Source organism: Neofelis nebulosa, chromosome 17, assembly GCF_028018385.1.
Source record: "Neofelis nebulosa isolate mNeoNeb1 chromosome 17, mNeoNeb1.pri, whole genome shotgun sequence".
In the NCBI taxonomy this organism is placed as follows: Eukaryota; Metazoa; Chordata; class Mammalia; order Carnivora; family Felidae; genus Neofelis; species Neofelis nebulosa.
In genome coordinates, this window is record NC_080798.1 from 51247119 (window position 1) to 51270963 (window position 23845).

Genomic DNA, 23845 nt, shown 5'->3' on the forward strand with positions numbered 1-23845 from the left:
AAGACACAACACCGAGTCTGTGGTGTTCCTACTAAGAATGCGTGATGTGGATCTAGTCACAAGGAAACATCAGGCAAATGCACGTTGAAGGCCATTCTGCAAAATAACTGGCCCATGTCCTTCAAGAATCTTAAGGTCACGAAAGGCCAAAGAAAGGCTGAAAACGGTTTCATACGAAAGGCGAATCAAGGTACTCAACAACTGAATGTGATTCTGGACTTGACTTGGTCCAGGAAAATATTATTATGAAGGACATTATTAGGACAGTTGGTAACATCTTAACATGACCTGTGGTATATATGAGAGTAGTGTATCAGTGTTAGGCATCCTGATTTTCATACATATATTGTGACTGCATAAGAAAACAGCCATATTTAGGAAATAGCCACTGACGTTATTTATGGAAAAAGAGATGTGATGTTTATAAATGATCCTCACATCATTGAGAAAAATATCTGTATTTGAAAATTCATAAGGAGTCATCAGAAAAGTACATAGCGTTTGACCACTATATGAAATTTGTTCTAAAATAAATGGCAATGGAGAAAAATCCATTTGCATTGCTATTAAACAACAGGTTAATTTTAGTCATTTGTTTCAGTAAAAACAGCTTCACTTTGCACGACCAGGAATAACAGAATGTTTAAGGAAACTGCTTAATCGACCTGATGTAACATTATGTACCCACTAAATATCATTACAAAATACATGGTTAACATAACCATATAAAAGCATTGATGATGGCTGTATAAAATTAGCATGTGAGCTCGGAGTGGAAAGAAATTTGAAAATAATTTAATTTGTGATGCAATTCTGAGCATCTTCTTCTACTTTCTGTATCCTTGGGTTAATGTCCTTTAATAGCAAGTGCATTAAAAAGCTGAAGTGATCAGTCTTAGAGCCCAGCACAAACACTGCAAATGTTCTGAGCCTACGGCCTTCATTCTTACGGGCATTAAATGAGATGGAAACACTGATGGGTGTAGTGTTCACCCAATTCAGGTTGGGGACGGATTACCCATTTGTTAGGACAATGTAACTTCAGTCCTTGCCTTCCCATGTTGTATCATGGCCCCCACGACAGCCACGTGGTGTCCATGAAAAGACCACTCCAATTTATTGCCTTTCTTGGGGAAGTAGGCACAGAGAGCAGTACTTCCCAAGTTCTGTTTGTTTTGTTTGATATAATTGAGCTCAGTTGGATACATTCATGATATGTACTCTCTGCAGCAGAGGATAAAACAAAGGTTTTGGCAAGGAATTTTTTTAAAAGCTCCAACTATAACAACAAACAAACACAAACCTCATCTGCAAGCCACTGGTGTGCTAGCCATGAGCACGGAAAATCAAAGGAGGGAAAAGAAGGGTAAAAAATTCAGTTTCTGACTTTGTTCTGCTAAAATGATCTGAGCTAGGACAATTGTTCTAAGAAATAATGAAAAAAAGCCATTGATGACATTTTTTTCATTGACAGAGTTAATGCTAGATCAAACCTTGACTACAGAGAACTTCAGCTTCGTTCTTGTAAGTATATTTTCAGACCTATTTAAACCCTAAATTCAATTAATAGCCTGATTCTAGGTTTCAACAGTACTGCAAAATCAACCCAAGCCAGGACGAAATTTTTAAAGCTGGTTGTATTTATTTGCCATTTTTAAGAACATACCTGTGAAGAATCCCACTGAGGTGTTAGATGGGGGAAAGTCAGGAAGGGGATTTCATGGCAGATGAGCCCATTAAGGCTCGAGAACTATCCCTCTGGACAGGCAGGAGGTCTCCATTGGTCTGTTCAGGATTAGTTAACGCAAATCCTCATGCTCCTTGGTCAGGAAAGAGTCTTCAGTCAGGTCCAATGCCAGCCTCGCATATGTGGGGTCACTCAAAGTTTACGACTCTTTAACAAGGCCGGAGGGTTAGAATAATTTTCAAGAAACAGTTTTCATCTTGATATTTCCTAGGCAAGTGCTCCTATCCAGGGAGATTTTTCCTTTTACACAATTATAAAGAAGGATTCCTAGTAAATGTGATCTTGGAGAAGTAATATTATGAAATTAAGTCGGAGAAAGTCTATTTCAAAAGCAATCCAATCCATCAGTTACATAAACAATGATGAAAAATGACTAAAGAAAAGTAATCTCAAGGGAGAGGACTGGCCTATGCTCCATCCAAACCAGAAATCAGCCAATACAAATGGATGTCTTTACCAAGTATACATATGAAATACATTTGTAGGTATGTATGCATATATACTTAAATTTACAATCCAATGTATACTTTATATATAAGTATAGCTAACATATTTGTAAAGTTTAAGAGTAAGAATACAAGAGAAACCTACACACATCCTACTCAGTTCAAGAAATCACACACTACTGGGGGGCGCCTGGGTGGCGCAGTCGGTTAAGCGTCCGACTTCAGCCAGGTCACGATCTCACGGTCCGTGAGTTCGAGCCCCGCGTCAGGCTCTGGGCTGATGGCTCGGAGCCTGGAGCCTGTTTCCGATTCTGTGTCTCCCTCTCTCTCTCTGCCCCTCCCCCGTTCATGCTCTGTCTCTCTCTGTCCCAAAAATAAATAAAAAACGTTGAAAAAAAAAAAAAAAAAAAAAAAAAAGAAATCACACACTACTGGTTCCCTTGAAGTCCATTTTCTCTGCAGATCATTAACTTGCTTTACTTCAATTTTATCATCCTTCCTTTCAGTGTTAAGACCCTAAAATCAGGCTTGATCCCACACTGTTATTAAATTTATGAAGTATCATGCCACTGATAAGGTTTGTAGAATCTAGGAAATAAGGTCAACTGGGCATTTTTATGAACTCCAAGAAGGAAATAATTTGCATTCTGAGTAGGGGAAGAAGATTGTAATACACAAGGAAGGTATTTCTCCTCCCCTGAAATACTGAAATTTACCAATTTTTCCTCTGTGGTCCTAGGTTGTCTGGCTGGGGCTCTGCAAAAGACAAGGGAACAACAGAAGGTTGTCAACACGTGTCTCCCCTACACCTGCCCATACTCGGTAATCAGGGACTAAAAGGGGTAGCTACAGCTTGGGTTGATAAAGCATCAGAATGAAAGAACCGTAACTTTTTAGTAAAGCAACAAGACAAAGGAAAAGGACTTTGGGTTTCTAGGGCAGGGAAAGGGAGGAAGCTAAGGGCTAGCTAGTAATGTTTATGAGGTCCCCCTGGTGCCGTCTCTGAGCTGACAGCGGTCTAGAGTTGTCTCCCTTGATTCACATCTGTCCTTCCTGGTAGAGAAGGGAGAGGAGACACCTTTACATATGTTTCTTGTCTCTGCTTCTCAGTTGCCTTCAGCTCAAAATAATCCTTAACCAAAGCGGCAGAATCTGCTACTCTTCAGTTTAAAAAAAAAAAAGAAGGTGGAATAGGAAAAAGGAACCTAGAATATGGGCTCTGGAAACGAGCACAATTCAATGTCATTATGCAGACTGCTGATCTTTGAGATGTGATTAAATAGCTAACAAATACGTCTCCATAAATCTGTGTCTTAGAGTGGTTTAATTTCCTTCGTGCTAGAAATTTTCATTAGCAGATTCTTGAGAGCTGAACAGGATAGGATGATGAAAACTACAAGAGAAGGAGAAACCCCATGGGAACAGATTAGGGTACCTTCATCTTTCTACGGATTTTTGGAAGTTGAAAAACAAGGCCATGGGTAGAAAATGATCTTCAGGCCCGTGTATGAGAGAAAAAATCGCCAATATCTAGAAAAGAGCAATTTGCATTTTAAGGTGTATCCAGTGATCTGAGAGATAGCACCACATCGGGTGAATAATAATTTCACCTGCTGCAAGCTTTTCTTAACATCTCTATTTAGTGCTTGAATGCACCTTTCTATTTTGTTCTATCTGCTACTCTCCCAAAGTACCGAGCCCTACACAATATCTAAAGCCCTCATTTTTAAGGCTACCTACATCTAATTCTTAGCACGGGTTGTAGGTGTGCAGACTAACTCTACGAAAAGCTGTATTCCCACATCTTTTTTTTTTTATTCCATATCACAGTGAAAATGTAAATTGCAAATCTCTTTACTTCTCAGATTGTGTGCTGGGTCCCCTGCAGTTACAGAAATACTATTCTCTTATCATCAGAAGGTCAGAATCTCCTTACCTGTGTGGCCGTGGCAGCACTGTTCCTCATTCCCAAATTGGATCCTTTTCTTAAAAAGCTGCATCTTCTTTGCCTGAGGGCACTTTTCTGATATTCATGTATTTCAAAGGAAGCTTCGTTATCCAGAAAAGAAAAATTATGATGGTCTCTGCTTTTCTGAAACTATAAAAACTCACAAGAAGGGAGTCTCTGTCAAGTCACCTGAATTGCCCCCCATTAAATAGCTGATTTATTCAATAATAGCGGCACAGGAATATTCCTCAGACACCTACTCTACAGATAAACACATTCTCACAATTCCATCTAGCCCTTTGGAGGGTTTTTCTATATACTGGGCTTATAGCCTGTGAGGATTAATGTTATGTGTCAACTTGGTGATGTCATGGTACCCAGATAGATGGTTAGACATCAGCTTAGATGCAGCTTGGAAGGTATGTTTTACATGAGATTAACATTTAATTCAGAATAATTTGAGTAAAGCAGATTATTCTCCATGATGTCGGTGGGCCTCATCCAATCAGTTGAAGGCCTTAAGAGAAAAAGACTGAGGTCTCCCAAGGAAGAGGGGATTCTGTAAAAAGTAGATAGCTTTTCATACTCAAACTGCAGCATCAACTCGTCCCTGGGTCACCAGCCTGCCTGCAAATTTCAGACTTGCCAGCCCCCAAGATAACATGAGCCCATCCCTTTAAACCCAACTCTTTATATCTAGTGGAAAGTACATCCATCTTATTGGTTCTATTTTCCTATACAACTCTGGCAGGTAGACTGCTTCAGCAATTTTGTTGGTGTTGTTAAGCAGGCTTCACACTGAGCTAAGAGCCCAATGCAAGGCTCGAACTCACAACCCTGAGATCAAGAACCTGAGCTGAGATCAGGAGTCAGATGCTTAACTGACTGAGGCACCCGGGGCCCCAACTGCTTCAGTACTTTTAAACACATTTAAATACATCGACCAAGATGGCCTTCACATTACCCTCGGCTCCATCAAACTTTTTACAAAGGCACCTGATGTTCCATTCTAGAACATTTATGTAAGGAAGCTTGTCAATATTTTTTCCTGCCTCTTTGAGATGATAAATCTTTTAAAAAGCATCTTGCCAGTTTTGCAGTTTACTTTTTGAATGTAAACATCGAGGGAGATAGACCCCCCCCAAGCCCCCCAGCACGCCCCAGTCTCTGTGAAAAGATAGGAGCCTAATGTTGATGTGTGCCTTGCTCCTGGTTGTAAAACTACTTCCTGTCCCAACGGTACTACAGAATTTATTTTTCCTTTGGGTAAATCCAATTAGCAAACACAGAGGAGTTGGGTTCTGCCTCTCATGCCAGCACTTAGGAACTCTTTTCTGCCCTCATTCAACTTCAATGAAGTTGAGCTCAGTGACATTGAGTTGAGTGTTGTCCTGTCCCCTGTTGTAAATAGCCTAGAAAAGAGTCTGTCTCCCATTAATGTTGCTGCAGCTTTTGCTCTGGCAAGAGCAAGAGACGATTCTTTTCTGAATTCGATACTGAAGTTACTCGTAATTGGCCAGAAGTCAACAATGAGGTTTCCATGATACAGTCAGATCTCTTTAGTCATTCACAAATTGTGTACCTGCCTGAAAATGAAATTTCTGATTAAAAAAATTTTTTTAAAGCATACTCTGCATGGGAGACATAAATAGTAAATGTAAGCCTAGGAGTTAAAAAAAAAAGTTTCCAGTAAAACTTTGAACCTAGAGAAAGTCTGGTAGCCACAAACAGTGAAGGTCAAGGTTCTCCCTTTGCTCTACCTTTCTCAATTCACCGGGAGAGCGTTAGATCCTTTCTCCTGTGGCATCCATTTCTTCTTGCTCCATTGATCAAAACTTAACTCTGCACTGTGAACAAAGATTAAATCGAAATGTCGAAGCTGGATATCCAAAGTCCAACATAACACTTTTTATCCAAAATTAAACACTCCTAGGAAATGAAGGCTAAGGTGTCATTCTGATATTGGAGGACATTGTGCTGTTTGTGAATGTTTATTGGTGAATGCCTAATGTCAGCTTTAGATTTTTTTTTTTTTTGCCTCTTGTGCTAATCTAATTCCCTAGAGATGAATATTTAAATATTTTGTCTGTGGAATTTAGCCTCACAAATTAAGCATTTATGAGTTATAGACTAGAATCCTATTCATATTGTGAGATAATGAGACACAGTGGCCTCCTCTTAATCATATTAGCGAGGCCAGGGCCCACTGTCTGGACATAAGTTGGATGGTCAATTTGTCTTGACCTGCTTTGAATTGAAAATTATTGTGCTAACGGGTGTCATTTGCTGGGATGATTTATAGCCTTCCTACACAGTGTTCCCGCTGCTTAGTCATAACCTTCTAGAGTCTGTCTGCACAGACAGGACATCAAGCCATACCTAGACTGGCCGGTGCTCAGAGAATTCACACTTCCGGAACGATTTACGCAAGAGCTGGATGTAAGACGCAGGTAGAATCAGTGTATTTACTCATTCAACAAAGAAGCGGCATACACTTAGTACACGCGACAACTCTAGATACCAGCCAGGTATTCACAAAGCGGAAAGCTTCACTGAGTTCTGTGTGTGGAATTTTTAGTGGGGCTTCATTAGGTAGTCATGATTTATTAAATCGCTGGACAGGAGATTGAACTCAATCTCCAAGCCCCCCCCCCCCCCCCACCCCTCCTCCCAGGAGTCAAGGTAGCCCAAAGTTACCATGCTCTAAGCAAGGGTCGGTCTCTTTGGGGACCAGCCTCCATCCTGAAGCTAACTAGGGCTCGGCCATGAGTGCCCTCATTAGCGTAATAGATACACACACCTGTCACTCTAATTCCAAGGGTTTTACAAAGTCTTTGCCTGGAACCAGAGGCAAAAAACAGAACAATTCTGTATTAGACCACAGAGGACGGCTTGAAAAATTTAGGATACGTGAGATCTACAAAGGGGACTATTTCAAGATTCACGCTTTGTGGATATGAACGGAGGTTCAGAACTTCCTCTTTTTTTTTTTTTTAAAAATTTTTTTTTTTTGAACGTTTTTTATTTATTTTTGGGACAGAGAGAGACAGAGCATGAACGGGGGAGGGGCAGAGAGAGAGGGAGACACAGAATCGGAAACAGGCTCCAGGCTCCGAGCCATCAGCCCAGAGCCTGACGCGGGGCTCGAACTCACGGACCGCGAGATCATGACCTGGCTGAAGTCGGACGCTTAACCGACTGCGCCACCCAGGCGCCCCAGAACTTCCTCTTTTTCAAGGGCATGTAAAGAATTCTACCTCATTGATGAGTGTATAAGTTGACATAATCACTTGACAACAAGTATGTGGCACTAGCCACCAACCCTAAGCATGCGAATACCCCTGATTTAGTAAATCCACTTCTGGGTAAACACCTGATAAAAGTGTCCACTGTCAGGAAAAAATGACACATTTGAAATGCACACACACCCACGCCAAAGATTACTGGGTTTCCGTCCAGCTCACCCTCTCCATCTTCTAATTCATTGTTTTTGAGCTATTTTCTAATCTACGGGTGCTAAGAAACTAAAGTTCTGTAAGTTATCATTTTTCCAGAATAATTTAATGAATTTAATTTTGTGTAATGCAATAGATTATTGTCCTGTAAGTGATGACAAGTTTAGCATTTACACATAAATTCATTTCCACATTCCCGATTGCCTATATATGGGTAAATTGTTTGAATTCTCCTTTGAACCAATGGAACATCTTGCTGGCCTCCTAATTGACTTATATAAAATCTATGGCATGTGGGTTTTTTTTCACATTTGCATTAAAGTTATGATTTCGCCCTTTAAAAAAATTGTATCAATTGCCACCACCAAAACCAAATGGTGGACAATTTATAGAAATATTACATATATGTGGGTGAGAAAGGGTTAACATGGAGTCTGCAACTCTCTTTCATCCTCCTTTAAACCCACTGATGGAATTTACTACCTTGAAGATAAATGGCGGTCTTCTGGGGCTGCTGTATACTGATTTCTTACCTTATTTTTTAGCATGCTACACCTGGTCTGTCTGGGTTGTATATTGTACATAAAGCTCCAGCAGGGATGTGCAGGGGCTGGGAGTTTTCACTTCATCCCTCTGAACCCAAAAGGCATCTTGGTGTAGAAGACAAGTTGACCTATGGAGCCGCATCTAGAAAGAGGCAAAGTAGTGCTTATTCCTGACATTAGAGCATTTTATTAAAATCCTGCTGGATTCTGATCTGATACTCCTGGAGGTGTAACTTTGTGGTCACAGTGTATTTGACTCACAATCCACAACTGATAAATGTGCAGGTAGTTTAGAGCTCAATAAAGTTAGAGGTTAACCAGAAAATATTGATAATATAATTTATTGGCCTTTAGACAGCCAATCTTATACATAATTTAGCAATCTTAGACATATTTAGACATTTTTTTCTTGACTAACCAATCTCCTTCTTTCTCAGTTGTTAAGTGAGCTCTTAAAGTCTTGATGGTTCCTTCATTGATGAGTTGAATAAAATTTTGAGAATTGTGCTTTATATCCTATTATCATTAAAGGCTAAGTTAAAAAAAGGCATCCTAATAAACTCGTAAAAATGGAGGTCATATATTCCATTACATACCATTAAATATTATTTAAATTTTAAATACTGTTTAAATTTCACTATTTTTATGACTGCATGTAACAGTTCCTCAACTGAAAAGTTTAGTCAAGAAATGTTCTTATAGGAAGATGAGTTCAATATTTATCCCAACAACTTGGATTCATAGTTACGTTTTTAGGATATTTATGGTTGCGGCCACTGTGGACTTTTGTCTTTCTTATTTATGGTCCTAGTGGCAAATAACAGTTTTTTAAGAAGCTACCTGTATCCATTTCTTCACACCAATAGCAATATTCACCTTAACAGAACTGTGTGCCTTTGTGGTGGGGTTAACATCTTAACTGAAGTTTTGTTTACGACAAACAACAAAATAAAACAAAACCAAAAACCCTACATGTTGGTTTGGATGGAATATTTGAAGAAAATGTAGAAAGTGTTATCCAGAGTTAAAGAAGTTTGTTTTTGTTTTCCTTTCATGTCTTGCAATGAGTTCCATATTCTAGTCTTACATGTAAGGAGCGTGAATGTCATTACTTTATATTAACAATAAGGAAAATAACTGAACAAATCAACAAATCATCTCAGATCTGCCAGAGATAAGGTCGCTGGGCAAACTGATGCACCAAATTTGGAGACATAGATGGAAACAGAGAATCACAACTTATCAGAGTGAAACCCACAAGCAGAAACTTTTGCTGGAACCAGAGCTAGGTTCCTTTTACCTCGTAAATCATGTGCCAATGCCAAGAAAAAATCTGAGAGTACTAAAAGGTCAAAATCTCAGTTTGAAGAAATAGAACAAGCATGAGAACCAGACTCGTGTCAGGGATGTTAAAATTAGCAGAGCAGGAATTCAAAACAACTCTGTTAATGAAAAGAGATTATACAAGAACAGATGTGTAATGTAAGTAGTGATGGAAATAGTGATGGAAATTCTCAGAATCAATTAAAAATATGAGAGATCAATAACACTGTCACAGAAAGGACACAATTGAGGAAAGACTCTCTGAACTTGAGGACATTTCGATAGATTCTTCCAAAACTAAAAAGCAAAGAAAACAAACAAACAAACAAAAAAACCTCAAAAAAACCCATGCCACAGAATATGCAAGAACCCTAGGGCAACTACCAAAGATGTGATACTTGCATATGGGGAATACCAGAAAAAAGTAACAGAAGAAATATTTGAACCAATAATGCATGAGAATTTCCAAATATTAATGTTGGACCTCAAACTACCAATCTAGGCAGCTTGGTGAAATAAATGTAAAACAGTATAAATATAAAACAAATAAATATAAAACAAAAAGTTACATTTAGGCATACCCTATCCAAGCTTCAGAAAATCAAAGATAAAGAAAAACCTTAAAAAAAAAGCCCAGAGGATAAAAATACCTTATCTAGAGAAGATCAGAGGATTAAGTCTGATTCTCAGAAACGATGCAAGCAAGAGGAGAAGGAAGTGAACTATTTAAAGTGTGGAGAGAGGGAAAATGTCACCAATCTAGAATTCTTTACCCTGTGAAATTATCCTTCAGCATTTAAAGAGAAATACTTTCTCACACAAGCAAAAATTGAGCAAATGTTTTGCCAGTAGATTTGCTTTGCAAGAAGTATTAAATTCTCACAAAGTGAGTATTGAGGGAAGGTATCTCAATATAGTAAAGAACATACAGGACATATCCACAGTTAACATCATACTCAATGGTGTAAAGTTGAAAGATTTTCATCTAAGATCAGGAACAAGACAAGGATGCCCACTCTCACCACTTTTATTCAATATAATATTGGAAATCCTAGCCACGGCAATTAAGAAAGAAAAATGAAAGGCATTAAAATTGGAAAAGAAGTAAAACTGTCACTATTTGCAGATGACAAGGTACTATATATATTAAATAATTCTTAAGACTCCACCAAAAAACTATTAGAATAAGTGAATTCAGTAGAGTCACAGGATACAAAAATAACATACAGAAATTGGTTGCACTTCTCTACACTAAAAATAAGTTATCAGAATGAGAAATTAACAAAACAATCCCATTTACATTTACATCAAACAGAATAAAATACCTAGGAATAAATTTAATCAAGGAGGTGAAAGACCTGTACTCTCAAAAGTCTGAGACACTGATAAAAGAAACGGAACCTGGCCCAACTAGAAAGATATACCATGTTCGTGAATTGGAAGAATATTGTTGAAATGTCCATACTACCCAAAGCAATACACATATTCAATGCAATCCTTGTCAAAATATCAGTGACATTTTTTACAGAACTAGAACAGAGAATGCTGAAGTTTGCATGGAGCCACAAACACCCTGAAGAGCCAAAGCAAACTTGAGAAAGCAGAACAAAGCTGGAGGTATCATGCGCTCTGATTTCAAACTATGCTACAAAGTTGTACTAATCAAAAAAGTATGGTAATGGCACAGAAACAGACACACAGATCAGAGGATAGAGAGCCCAGAGATAAATCTATGATTATATGGTCAATTAATCTATGACAAAGGAGGCAAGAATATACAGTGGGGAAAAGACCATCTCTTCAATAAATGGTGCTGGGAAAACTGAACCACTATATTATACTGTATACAAAAATGAATTCAAAATGGATTAAAGACTTGTATGTAAGACCTAAAACTATAAAATTCCTAGAAGAAACCATAGGCAGTGGACTCTTTGACATTAATCTTAGCAATTTTTTATTTTTGTTTTTGGATCACCCTTCTCAGGCAAGGACAACAAAGGCTAAAATAAATGAGATTAGATGAAACCAAAAACTTTTTGCACAGGGAAGGAAACCATGAAGAAAACGAAAAGGCAACCTATGAATGGAAGAAGATATTTTCAAATCATATATCCTAAATACATAAAGAACTTGTAGAGCTTAATATATATTATATATATATACATATATATATATATATGTATATATATATATACACATACATATATATATATGTATATATATATATACACACACACATATGTATATATCAACCCAATTAATAAATGGACAAAAGACTTGAAGACATTTTTTCCAAAGAAGGCATCAGATGGCCAACAGACACATGACATGATGCTCAACATCACTCATCATCAGGGAAATGCAAATCAAAACTACAGTGAGCTATCATCTCCTATTTTTCAGATTAGCTATTATAAAAAAAAAACAACAACAAAATAACAAGTGCAGCCAGGATGTGGCAAAAAGGGAATCCTTGTACACTGTTGGTGGGAATGTGCATTAGTGTAGTCACTATGGAAAATGGTATGGAGGTTCTTTTAAAAAGTTAAAAAGAGAACTACTATGTGAACCAGAAATTCCACTTCTTGGGTATTTATCTGCAGAAAATGAAAACACCAGTTCAAAGAGATACATGCACCCCTATGTTCACTGCAGCATTTATTTACAACAGTCAAGATACGGAAGCAATGTAAGTGTCCATCCATAGATGAATGGTTAAAGATGTGGTATACAAACACACACACACACACACACACGATGGAATGAAATCTTACCATGTGTGACAACATGGATGGAACTAGAGGGTATTATACTGGGTGAAATAAGTCAAACACAGGAAGACAAATAATATCTGATTTCAATTACATGTGGAAACTGAAAAACAGAACAGATGAATGAACAAAACCGAAACAGACTCACAGATATAGGAAACAAACTATAGTTACCAGAGGAGAGATGCTGGTGGCAGATGAAGGTGAAGGGGATTAAGAGGTACAAACTTCTAGTTATAAAAGAAAAAGTCATGGGGATGTAATGTACAGCATGGTAAAAGTTCTTAAGAGATAAGTAAAATGATATAGGTCAGAAACTCAGATGCAGGGGTGTCTGGGTGGCTCAGTCAGTTAACTGTTCGACTTCAGGTCAGGTCATGATCTCACGGTTCATGAGGTCGAGTCCTGTGTGGGGCTCTGTGCTGACAGCTCAGAGCCCGGAGCCCTCTTCAGATTCTGTGTCTCCCTCTCTCTCTGCCCCTCCCCTGCTTTCACTCTCTCTCTCTCTCTCTCTTTCTCTCTCAAAAATAAACATTAAAAAAAAACCTCAGATGCACATAAAGAAAGAGCATCAGAGAAGGAATACGTGAAGCCAAAATAAAAACGTTTCCTTCTCTTATTCTGAATTAATCTAACAGATAACTGTTTAAAATCACAGCAACAACCTATGTGATTATGTCTGTTTATGTGTTTGTAGTTACTTATGTACAAATGAAATGAATGGCAGCAACAATGCAAAGGATAGGGAGAAAAAATAGGATTATTTGTCATTAGGAGGGCATCCCTAACACAGCATCAAACTACAGGAAGCTAAAACTGATAGAAAAGCAAGGAGAAAGAGATCCGTTGTCAAAGTTGGATGCTTCCTCCATGAGTTTAACATTCGTCTATGAGAAGTGGCAAGATTCAGCAGGCAAAAAAGGTAGTAAGGACATACTGAATTCAACACATCAGACACTGGATGTAATATTGTCTGCAGACCGCTTCATCCAACAACAGCAGTTACGGAAGCTCCCAGGGAACATTCACCCAGGGAGACCACATTCTGGGCCATAACGCATCCTAACAAATTTGAAAGAAGAGAAACCATACAATGTCGGCTCTCTGACCACGATGGAATTTAACTAGAAATCAGTACCAGAAGGAGAGCTGAAAAATCCCCTTAATTGGGAGACCGAAAAAGACACTTGTACCATGCAGGTCAAAGAAGAGATCCCAAGAGAAAGTTAAACACATTTTGAACTAAATGAACATGAAAACACAACTTGCCCAAATCTGTGGGATGCAGTCAAAGCAGTGCTTTCGCCCATCCGAATCGTCCTCCTCGTGGAACAGCAGAGAGACCCGCTGTCGCTCCTCCTCCCCCTGGGTCCTCGCGGTGTCTTGGGCTTTCAGGCCAGCTGCCCGCCTAGCTCCATCATGCAAGGGCTCCGGCCTCCCCTGCAAGACACTTACGTGGTCGGAGCTGAGGACGCTGCAAGCATACACAGGTTCCTGTCCACCCTCAGGTTCCAGCTCATGTTCGTGGGTCCCCTCTTGTCCACAATGAGCCCACTCTTCACTCTTCTTCCTTCTTTAACTGCCTGACATGTTGACTTCAACCTCAAGCGTCCAACACAAACAGCCTTAGAGACTGCTTCACCAGCTCCCACAATTGCAGAAAGTAAAATCCCCCTGTGATGGGCAGGCAGCCTACAGACAACTTCGTGCGTAGTGGTGAAAGACTGGATATTTCCCTCTACCTTCAGGAACAATACAAAAAAGGGGCGCCTGGGTGGCTCAGTCGGTTAAGCGTCCAACTTCAGCTCAGGTCACGATCTCGCGGTCCATGAGTTCGAACCCCGCGTCAGGCTCTGGGCTGATGGCTCAGAGCCTGGAGCCTGCTTCTGATTCTGTGTCTCCCTCTCTCTCTGTCCCTCCCCCATTCATGCTCTGTCTCTCTCTGTCTCAAAAATAAATAAATGTTAAAAAAAAATTTTTTTTTAAAACAAAATGTTTATTTTTTTTTTTTAAGAGAGTGTGCACAAGCAAGCAAGTGGGGGGGAGGGGCCGAGGAGGAAAGAGAGAGACACTTAAGCAGGCTCCTTGCCCAGTGCCTACCCCAATGAAGGGCTCGATCCCACACCCCTGGGATCATGAACCGAGATGAAATCTAGAGGCAGACACTCAACCGACTGAGCTACCCAGGTGCCCCAAAATGTTCACTCTTACAGTTCCTTTCACTGTTGTGCTGGAGCTCCTAGCCAAAGAAATATGGTTAAAGAAATAAAAGGCACACTGCTGGAAATGAAGATCTGGAACTGTCTTTACAAATAGCCTGGTCATTGGGGCGCCTGCGTGGCTCAGTCGGTGGGGCGTCCGACTTCAGTTCAGGTCATGATCTCGCAGTCCCCGAGTTCAAGCCCCACGTCAGGCTCTGTGCTGACAGCTCAGGGCCTAGGGCCTGCTTCGGATTCTGTGTCTCCCTCTCTCTGTCCCTCCCCCGTTCATGCTGGCTCTCTGTCTCAAAAAATAAATAAATGTTAAAAACAACAACAACAACAACAACAACAACAAAACCAGCCTGGTCAATCTATGTAGAAACTCCTAAAGAATCTACATGAAAAAAGTAACTACTAAAAAAAAGTGAGTTTAGCAAGCATACAGAATTTAAAACAAACAGGAAAAAGTACACTAAATATATGCATATGACTTCAACTCCAGAAAAGAGAAGTGTAATCTATACTGACAGAGAGTAGGTTACTGGTTGCCTGAGGCTGGCCCTTGGTGTAGGTTTGACTGGGCAGGGTCCCAAAAGAACCTCTTGAGGTGAAATTCTCTATCTGGAGGTGTTGGTGCTTATATTAATTAGTATGCACATTTTTTTAACTCATGGAAATCTGCACTTAACATGGAGGTATTATGGAAATTATATTCCAATGCATTTTAGAAAGTTTTGTTTTTATTTAAAAAAGATTTTTTTAGTAATATCTACACCCGATGTGGGACTTAAACTCATAACTCCAAGATCAAGAGTCACATGCTCTACTGACTGAGCCAGCCAGGAGCCCCTCAGAAACATTTTAAAAATCACGTATCTAAGGGGCGCCTGGGTGGCGCAGTCGGTTAAGCGTCCGACTTCAGCCAGGTCACGATCTCGCGGTCCGTGAGTTCGAGCCCCGCGTCAGGCTCTGGGCCGACGGCTCGGAGCCTGGAGCCTGTTTCCGATTCTGTGTCTCCCTCTCTCTCTGCCCCTCCCCCATTCATGCTCTGTCTCTCTCTGTCCCAAAAATAAATTAAAAAAACGTTGAAAAAAAAAAAATTTAAAAATCACGTATCTAAATCCAATTTTAAGACTACTGATAATCACTTTATCCAATCACTTTATAACAACATTCAGGGGTATGTATGCTCACACCGTTACAAACACAGCCAGATTCCATTTAAATTTAGTAATTTAAGTAATACGAACTTGAACAAGTCCCTGATGTCTTTGGACATAGAATTTTACCTTCATATACTTTGGGATCTCATCTAGGAACAAGAGGATCTATGGGGCTGTTGAAAGAACTTTCTGTGATGATATAAATGTCCTGTATCTACTCTGTCCAGTAGAATAGTCCAAAGCTACATGTGGTTATTGCATATTGAAAGATAACTACCTGGGGTTCTGCGTGGCTCAGCTGATTGAGTGACCAACTCTTGATTTTGGCTCTGGTCATGATCTCACGGGACGTGGGATCAAGCCCCGCGTTGGGCTCTGCACTGACTGCGTGGAGCCCGCTTGGGATTCTCTCTCTCCCTCTCTATTTACCTCTTCCCCACTTGCACTTCTCTCTTTCCTGATTAACTAAAAAAAAATTACAAAGAATAAAGAAAGATTACTACCAAGCTAGGAAGCTATTTAGCAGCATTTGATTTTATTTAATTTAAACTGAAATAGCCATACGTGACTGGGGGCTACTATAATTGACACCCCGAAATAGTCTTTTTTTATCTGAATCTAGTGCGTCTACAGCTATAACAGTAATTTAAAAAATCACCTCTTAAGTAACCTCAAAGTTTTATTATAATTAGCTCGCACGAATAGTCTGTGATACAGTGTGAATTACAGAAGATACAATATGCCACTACAGGGATGGATGGCAAATATATTGACCATAAATAAGCTGTTTAATTGGTAGGTGTGCGAACTCTGACTCCTGTATGTGTCATCACACACACAGCCTGCTAGTTGGATCAATTTCACCAAGTGTAGCCTGGGAAAGAAGAAAAACTACTCAGCTACATTTTAAATGGTGATCACTGTAGGTAAACAAGAACAATGGTGTTACATTATTTGCAGAGGAGCGAAATATAGAATGACTTGCATTTGGAGAACACCACCCAGTGAGCTTAGCGGCACGTTTTTGACAGTTTGCCCGACTTTGCTCCTCCCTAGAAGTTGGCTCATTAAAATACTTTCTCCACAGATCTGCTCCTCTTCTACAGTGTTTTAAGACGTGCACGGCAGCCTTAAAGGTGAATGCTCATTTTCAAACAGACCTTCCTATAAGAAACAATGCTGAAAAATAATATTCTGGTTTTTCTGAGATGTGTGAATCAAGACCTCAAAGTACACGTAATCAACTGACTTGCCTTTAATACGCCTACAAATCTTCACCTTGTAGGAAACAGAGTGATAAAAAAAGGAGTCCCTGACATAACCTGCAATGTTTTACTGTCATTTACGATCTGATTCATCCTTACGAAATGTCTACCCTATACACAGGGCAAGTTGAAATTAAACTTTTATTGTTCAGGTGAGTCTGGACTCAAAGGATTTGTTCCCATAGAGGAAAATAAAGGTTCCGTCTAGAAACTGTACTTAACTATATACACATATACATTCCATTATATATATTTATACTTCTACATGTGTATGAAATATGTCCACTCAAGCCTTATGGAATTAAATGCACAGATTGCACATAACATGTAATAAATGACATGTGTGGACAACATAATGTAAAACAGTTTACACACATCTTCCAAGCAACACAGCTCTTGTGAGGTCCTCAGTGACATAACAGTCCCATGGTCAAATGGAACAGAGAACTGCTGTCTACCTTCCCTCTGGGACATGCACTGGGCACTTGTGTACCCTGAAGCACCTGAACTCTTACACAACAGTGGAAAGTGGATAATGTTGTCCAACCAAAGAGTTTATAAACGTATTTGGCCAAAGTACCCCTTTCCACTAAAACACTTACTGTGAACCAGCTCTAAGACTCATGGTCCAAAGAACACACTTTGGGGAAAATCATCACGGGAAGCTCCATTCATTTTTCACTGTAGGTTAGAATACTCATTTCAGTACTGATTCAAATGCAATGGCCATAACTTAGAATGTTTATTCTATTTTCCTAAGTTTGTGGCAGCCTTACCTAACATGTGTCTTCCTGTATTTAGCCAAAATGGATTCCAGTATAATAATCTTTGCATGCATTTTTCATTGAAAATTACATCTTTTCATGCACGTGAGCTTATGCATATATTGTAATACACTCTGTATGAAAGCATACTTTTATATGTTATTTGTGACCTTATAGATGAAAAGATTCTCTGTATAGTGAATGAACTGCAGTTTCCTGTTGACTGAAAGGTACAAATAAACAGGAGACAAACTGCAAAAAAGATGCCCCGGCCTTTGGGATTTCTCCTAATTTCTTATTGTCTAACTATGTGCCTGGCTGAGTGAGTTCATCTTTCTAATTTTTATATGCAAAACAAGGATAGAAGACATTAAAGTAATTTATCTATATATTATCCTGTTATAAAATGCATCTCAAGGGATTTCTAGACATACCTTTTCTTACATACAAAAAGATTTAGGGGTGCTTAGGTGGCTCAGTTAAGTGTCTGACTTCAGCTTAGGCCATGATCTTGTGGTCCGTGAGTTCAAGCCCCACGTCGGGATCTGGGCTGACAGCTCAGAGCCTGGAGCCTGCCTGAGTTTCTGTGCCTCCCTCTCTCTGCCCCTCCCCCACTCATGTTCTGTCTTTCTGTCAAAAATAAATAAACATTAAAAAAAATTTTTTAAAGATCTTATGAGAATATACATCTCACGTAGAAGATAAACATACAAATGGTTAAAGGGAAAATATTAGCACGAAGATAAAAAATCGAAGCAAGGCTGAGGAAGACAATCAGTTCGTCCCTAAAAATGCTTTTCATTCTAATATTCTGGGATGCTATATTTGAAAATGAGTATATGATTTATTTTACTTGAGTTTTACTGGCTGTTTTCACGCTTTCCTAGTATGGCATCTAGTGACTAGATAAATGTGCTGTAAAAATGCATCTTTAAAGGAAATTATACTCTGAATTTATTTAAATCAGAGTATATTTTACAAGAATTGTTTTCAGGACTTGAGGAAAATTAAATAAAACTGCAATATTTAGGAATTTACTTTGTATCTCTGAATATTAAATAAGTTCATTCCACACTGCTTATAAATTTATATGCACATTCAAATTCTGTATTTGATTAATATGTATTTTACTGAGTCTTCACTGCTTCATAATTATTCTCTGTTTTGGCGAAAATTATTCTTTGAAGTCACAGATTGAAAAAACAAGCTCAATATCTCATTTATTTTTTGGTTTTCTCCCTTCATCATACTATTTATTTTAGGAATATTCTCCTAAAGATGTTTCCATTGTATGAACATCTTTTAGTTTACTATTTGTTACTTTTATGCTTTATTACTTTTATTTAGAGGAAATAAACTCACTGATCCTCCCTATGTATATTCGAGCCCCTCTTCATAACATTACATGACAACGGGGTTATAAATAGGACTCATCCCTTATGCATTTCTGGGTGATATTATTCTCAGCACACACTCTGGACAGCCACCATCATAAGATAATTCAGTGTATCTAAAAAGATGGATTCTATCAATGTAGCAAGGTCTGCTCTGGGTGCCAGACAAGTGTTTTGGCTCCTATTACTCTGTATTTGTTCTCTCTGCTTCAGTATTCCAAACATACTGTATTATCTGCTTTCATGGTCTTCTTCAGATGGATGTTATTTTGTTTGGATTACATATTCTATGATTTAACAATGAGATTGTACACGTTCACAAAATTTTTTAAAAAATTCATTGAAAATATAGGAAGTAGAAATACCTAAATAGTTCTAACTTATTCTCTTTCAATAGTGATAATACACCTTGTACGTATATTTTTAATTTGGTCCTGGAAGGCACTTGCTTGGGCAGACAGAGAAGGTATATCACCCATTTTCAGTTTACTATGTGCTAGGCACTGTGATGAGGGATTAACACGTAAGCTGTAACATTTACCTCTCATAGAAGCATTTTAGAGATTCTGGAAAAAAAAAAGAGATGCATGGGGATTAATTACCTTCCCAAACCAGAGCCTCAGCAAGGCAACGAACGCACACACACGCGCGCGCGCGCACGGACACACACACACACACACACACGCGCGCGCGCACACACGCATAGCCAAAAGATACAGCTACTTGTATGCTTGGTAATTAACCTATGATTTTTCCTCTACCATCTCTAGTCTAGTACAACTAAAGGTAATTGCAAAATAAATATATAAATTTAGCTGTGGGAGTTTTGAGCCAGTAGATTTCCATGACTGGGAGAAATTAATCATGTTTGGGAAAGTAGAGTGGGTTGGCAAAGAGTTGATAGAAAAAAAGAACACTGAGTTCCTTCAAGAGATAAAAATTTTATGGTGATGAAAATGTGCTCAGTTATAAAATGCTTTCAAATGTATTGGCTTTTTGATAATGCAAATAGCAGATGAAAAGCAGTAGGGCCTACTGAAATGCAGAGCCGCACATACATTCTTCCATGTTTTTGTAATGGAAGTAAATAATAAATTAGGATTTGGCTTAATTTAATTTTAGGCAAATTGCACAGATATTTCATATTTAGTCCACAAAACAGGATTCTACAGTATCTTCCCAGAGATGTTGATGTAGAGATTAGTCTAGTGTGTTTTAGTACTCAGTATTTTTGTTTATGTATTTATTGAGAGAGAGAGAGAGAGAGAGAGAGACAGAGACAGAGACAGAGTGAGTGGGGGAGGGGCAGAGAGAGCAAGACAGAGACACAGAATCCGAACCAGGCTCCAGGCTCTGAGTTGTCAGCACAGAGCCCGACACGGGGCTCAAATTCACGAGCCATGAGATCAGGACCTGAGCGAAAGTCAGATGCTCAACCAACTGAACCACCCAGGTGCCCCATATTCAGTATTTTCTTTAAGGATCAAATCCTTTATTATGCTCAAGACAACATATTAATTTTGTCTATTAAATCTGAACAAACTAAAGTAGGCAAACTTCCTCTTATCCTTTCCCCACCCCAACCTTCATTCTAGGGCTGCCCCTACTTTTATTTCATGCAGGGCTCAAAACAGAGTTTGAAAACCTCCTCTCCCTTCTATGGGCCCCTTTTATGGATACGGAAATACTGGCCCAAAGAGGTTAATTATCTACAGGAGGTTGGAAAACTAGGCTGTGGCCGCTGTGTCAGGCCCAGAATTCATACGGGGTCCTCCCCACTGGGGATAGCTCTGTGGTACATGGGTACAGATGCAGAAATTCCACAGATTACTAAAGATAAAACATCAACAGACTTTCCTGAAAACCTGTTCTGTCATAGGAATAACAGCCTAAGAATGTCACCGGCAGGACTGCAAAAAACATGGAGAATATGAGACCGGTTAAGACGATTGGAGTGGAGAGCCCATCAAGGAAACAATGTATGCAAGGATGTTGTGTTTCCAAAAGGAAGGAGTGTGGTTAGTTCATGCCTACTCCATGCCTGTAGTTCAATAGTTCACTTTAAGAAGAGACCGTCGATAAAAACAAAAGGAGGGAGAAGAAGAAAAATACAATGCCCTAAGAATAGGTCTCAGGGCAAGGTCTGGTTCTCGTATAGAAAGCTTTAAAGCTCTACTCAGATAATAGAGGTACACAAAAGAGATTCTCAAATAGCCCAAAGACATCTCTTCCTGGAAAGATACATTAAATATCATAAGATGTAAATGTCTTCCAAACACTTGTCACCTCAGACCCAATAGGGTATATACATACACCCTGCTGTAGAAAATCATATATTTTCATCGTGTTAAATGTGTCCATGAGCATGCATGAGAAGTGTCTGGAAAAGATGCACACCAAATATAAACGACAATTTAAGAACTGGGACTAGAATCAGGAATTGTGGCAGATCTATGAGGTAGGATCTCACCTGCTTCATGTCCTGCCTGATTTTTTTTAAAACCAGAATTATACACTGTTTTTACCTTCTCATTTTATATTCAAGCAAAACCAGAAGTACGGTCAGCTCAAATATAACCAAAGATGCCTTTCTCCCCCTTATTATTTTCTCTTTTTTATCCTGCTTAGATTGACTTCATTGATGACCGGGAAGCTGAGGGCTTTTTTTTCTGATAAAAATGATGGACAGTACAAGGACAAAGGCGTGCGGGTTAATGCTAATAAAATGTGAATAAAATCTGTGCCAAGATGAAATCATCCCTCGATTTCCATTCATTCTGCAAACAATCTGGTGATCAGCTGCTTTTATTGTACCCTGTGTGCATTTCTCTCACAAAAAGAAACAAGGCAGCGTTTTGAGAATACTAACTTTTGAGACAAAATTTAAGCCACTGATCTTGGAAGACCTTGCTTTGTAGAGTTCCTCTGTGTGTGTTTGAGAGTGTGTGCTACGTTTCCTTTCTGTACCCTTGAATATTAAAGAACATTTTCAATCTCCACTGATGTATTTCTTTCTTCCTCTTCCATTTCATTCCTCAGTGTGATAGTTAGCCTTCAGTGGCAAGCAGAATGAAGAATCCCCAACGACGACCGTGTCCTACTGTCCTGTGGATCTATTACCTTTCATGTCAAAGGGGAGTTTAAGTTGCAGACAGCATTAGGGTTGCTAACAAGCCGACTTTATAATGAGGTTATTCTGGATTACACAGGTGGACACAATGTAGTAACAGGGTCCTTAAAGTGGAAGGTGGAGGCTGAGAGTAGGTAAGGGTAATGTGGTGTGATGTGAGAAGGGGCCCTACCTACTCTTGCTGGCTTTGAAGATGAAGCAAAGGGTCACGAGCCCAAGAATCGGGGTGGTCTGTAACCGGGAAAAGGAAACAGATTCCTCCCTAGAGCCTCCAAAGGGAACACGGTCCCGGTCATATGATGATTTTGTGTTCAATGAGACCCATTTCAGATTTCTGACCTCCACAGTCCGAAGACAATACATTTATATCATTTTAAGTCTGTGGTAATTTGAGAGTGCAACTGAATACGCCAACCCAGAAAGCAGAGGCTACCGGGTGCTTCCCCGCAACCCCTGGGTCAACAGGCTGGACTGGGTGCCTCCTCTGAGCTCTCGGACCCCCCACCCCACCCTGTGTTGGTGCCTCTTGGTGTAGTGGTTAGAAAGGAGCTTGAGGACAAACCCTTACTTGTCTGAGGCCCCAACCTTTAACCTCTGGGATCTCCGATGACTGGACCTCTAGTTCAGAGGGGTTATAAAAATACAGTAGTAGGACTGTTGGTTGCTTTGTCCAAATAAAGTTATTTTTACATGGAGTATTGTAGCAGCTAATGTTCTGTTTGCCATGTTCCTGAATACCTTACATAATGTCAGGGAATGTTTGAAACAACCCAAGAAGTAGGTTATACTGTTACTACCACTATCACTGTCCTCATTGTTCCTGATCTATTTACTAGGAAACTAAACCAAAGCACCATGGTGGTACGCTTTACCACCTTATTTTTAACCTTGGCAATTTGCCTCTGGAGTCTAAGTACTTAATCAACACAATCGGAGAGTTCTTCAATATGTCTGTATAAAAAAAAGTCTACCCTCCTAAATCACCTGTGAAGAAGAGGCTTTAGCTAAAATGTTAAAGTTATACCCAGAATGACGGGCCCGGCCAGAGGAGCGGAGGACTCAAGGCCTGTCACAGCAAGGTAGATCCCCTTCTGGACGACGTCCAGCCCAGAGTTCACGGGAGCTTCCTCCTGCGAGAGATGCACAGAATTGAAGACAATCCTACTGTGTACTCCTGTTTTCATTTAGCAGGAATCCGGAGTTCACAGGGTATGGTCTTAGGAGGACATCTGAATGTCCCTGAAGCCTGTTGATTTGTTCCTGCTACGAGGGCTGCAGTCACAGAAATGGAGGCTCTGAGGGAGGTGCAGTGGGTACGGGGGTACTCCAGCAGGCACACTTCTGGGCCCACGTGATGGGAATATCAGTTGCCCACAGCTCAGAACACACACTTGATAGAGTCTATCTCCCCAGGCTTCAGCCCAGATCCCATTTTACTTTTTACATCCTTACCTAAACCAGAAGTATTTTGCTCCAGTAAAACCCTGTTAATTGGCTACTAACTCCTTTTTTGCTGATTTTATACTTAGCAGACGTATGTCATTACTATCAAGCACAAAAAAGAGGCAGGAAAAGCTTTCTCCACGCACAACAAAAGTTCTTACTGTCACTGGCCCTAGACTTAAGAATACTTTCGACCATTTGAATATTCCCGGATTTACAGTTCCTAAATTCAGATGTTTAACAAAAT

General features: G+C 39.6%; 1 long non-coding RNA gene across 2 annotated transcripts; it reads right to left on the reverse strand.

Annotated features, from left to right (window-relative positions):
- Nucleotides 1–2908: 2908 nt before the first annotated feature.
- Nucleotides 2909–23471, reverse strand: LOC131499385 (uncharacterized). Of its 2 annotated transcripts, XR_009255846.1 has the most exons (6): nucleotides 23180–23471; nucleotides 8130–8283; nucleotides 5902–5988; nucleotides 4130–4242; nucleotides 3629–3723; nucleotides 2921–2949 (listed from the first exon to the last, which is right to left on the reverse strand). It is a non-coding gene; the product is annotated as an uncharacterized LOC131499385 (long non-coding RNA). The 2 variants fall into 2 exon arrangements; XR_009255847.1 differs by lacking the exon at nucleotides 3629–3723 and having other exon boundaries at nucleotides 2909–2949.
- Between the last annotated feature and the right edge of the window lie 374 nt (nucleotides 23472–23845).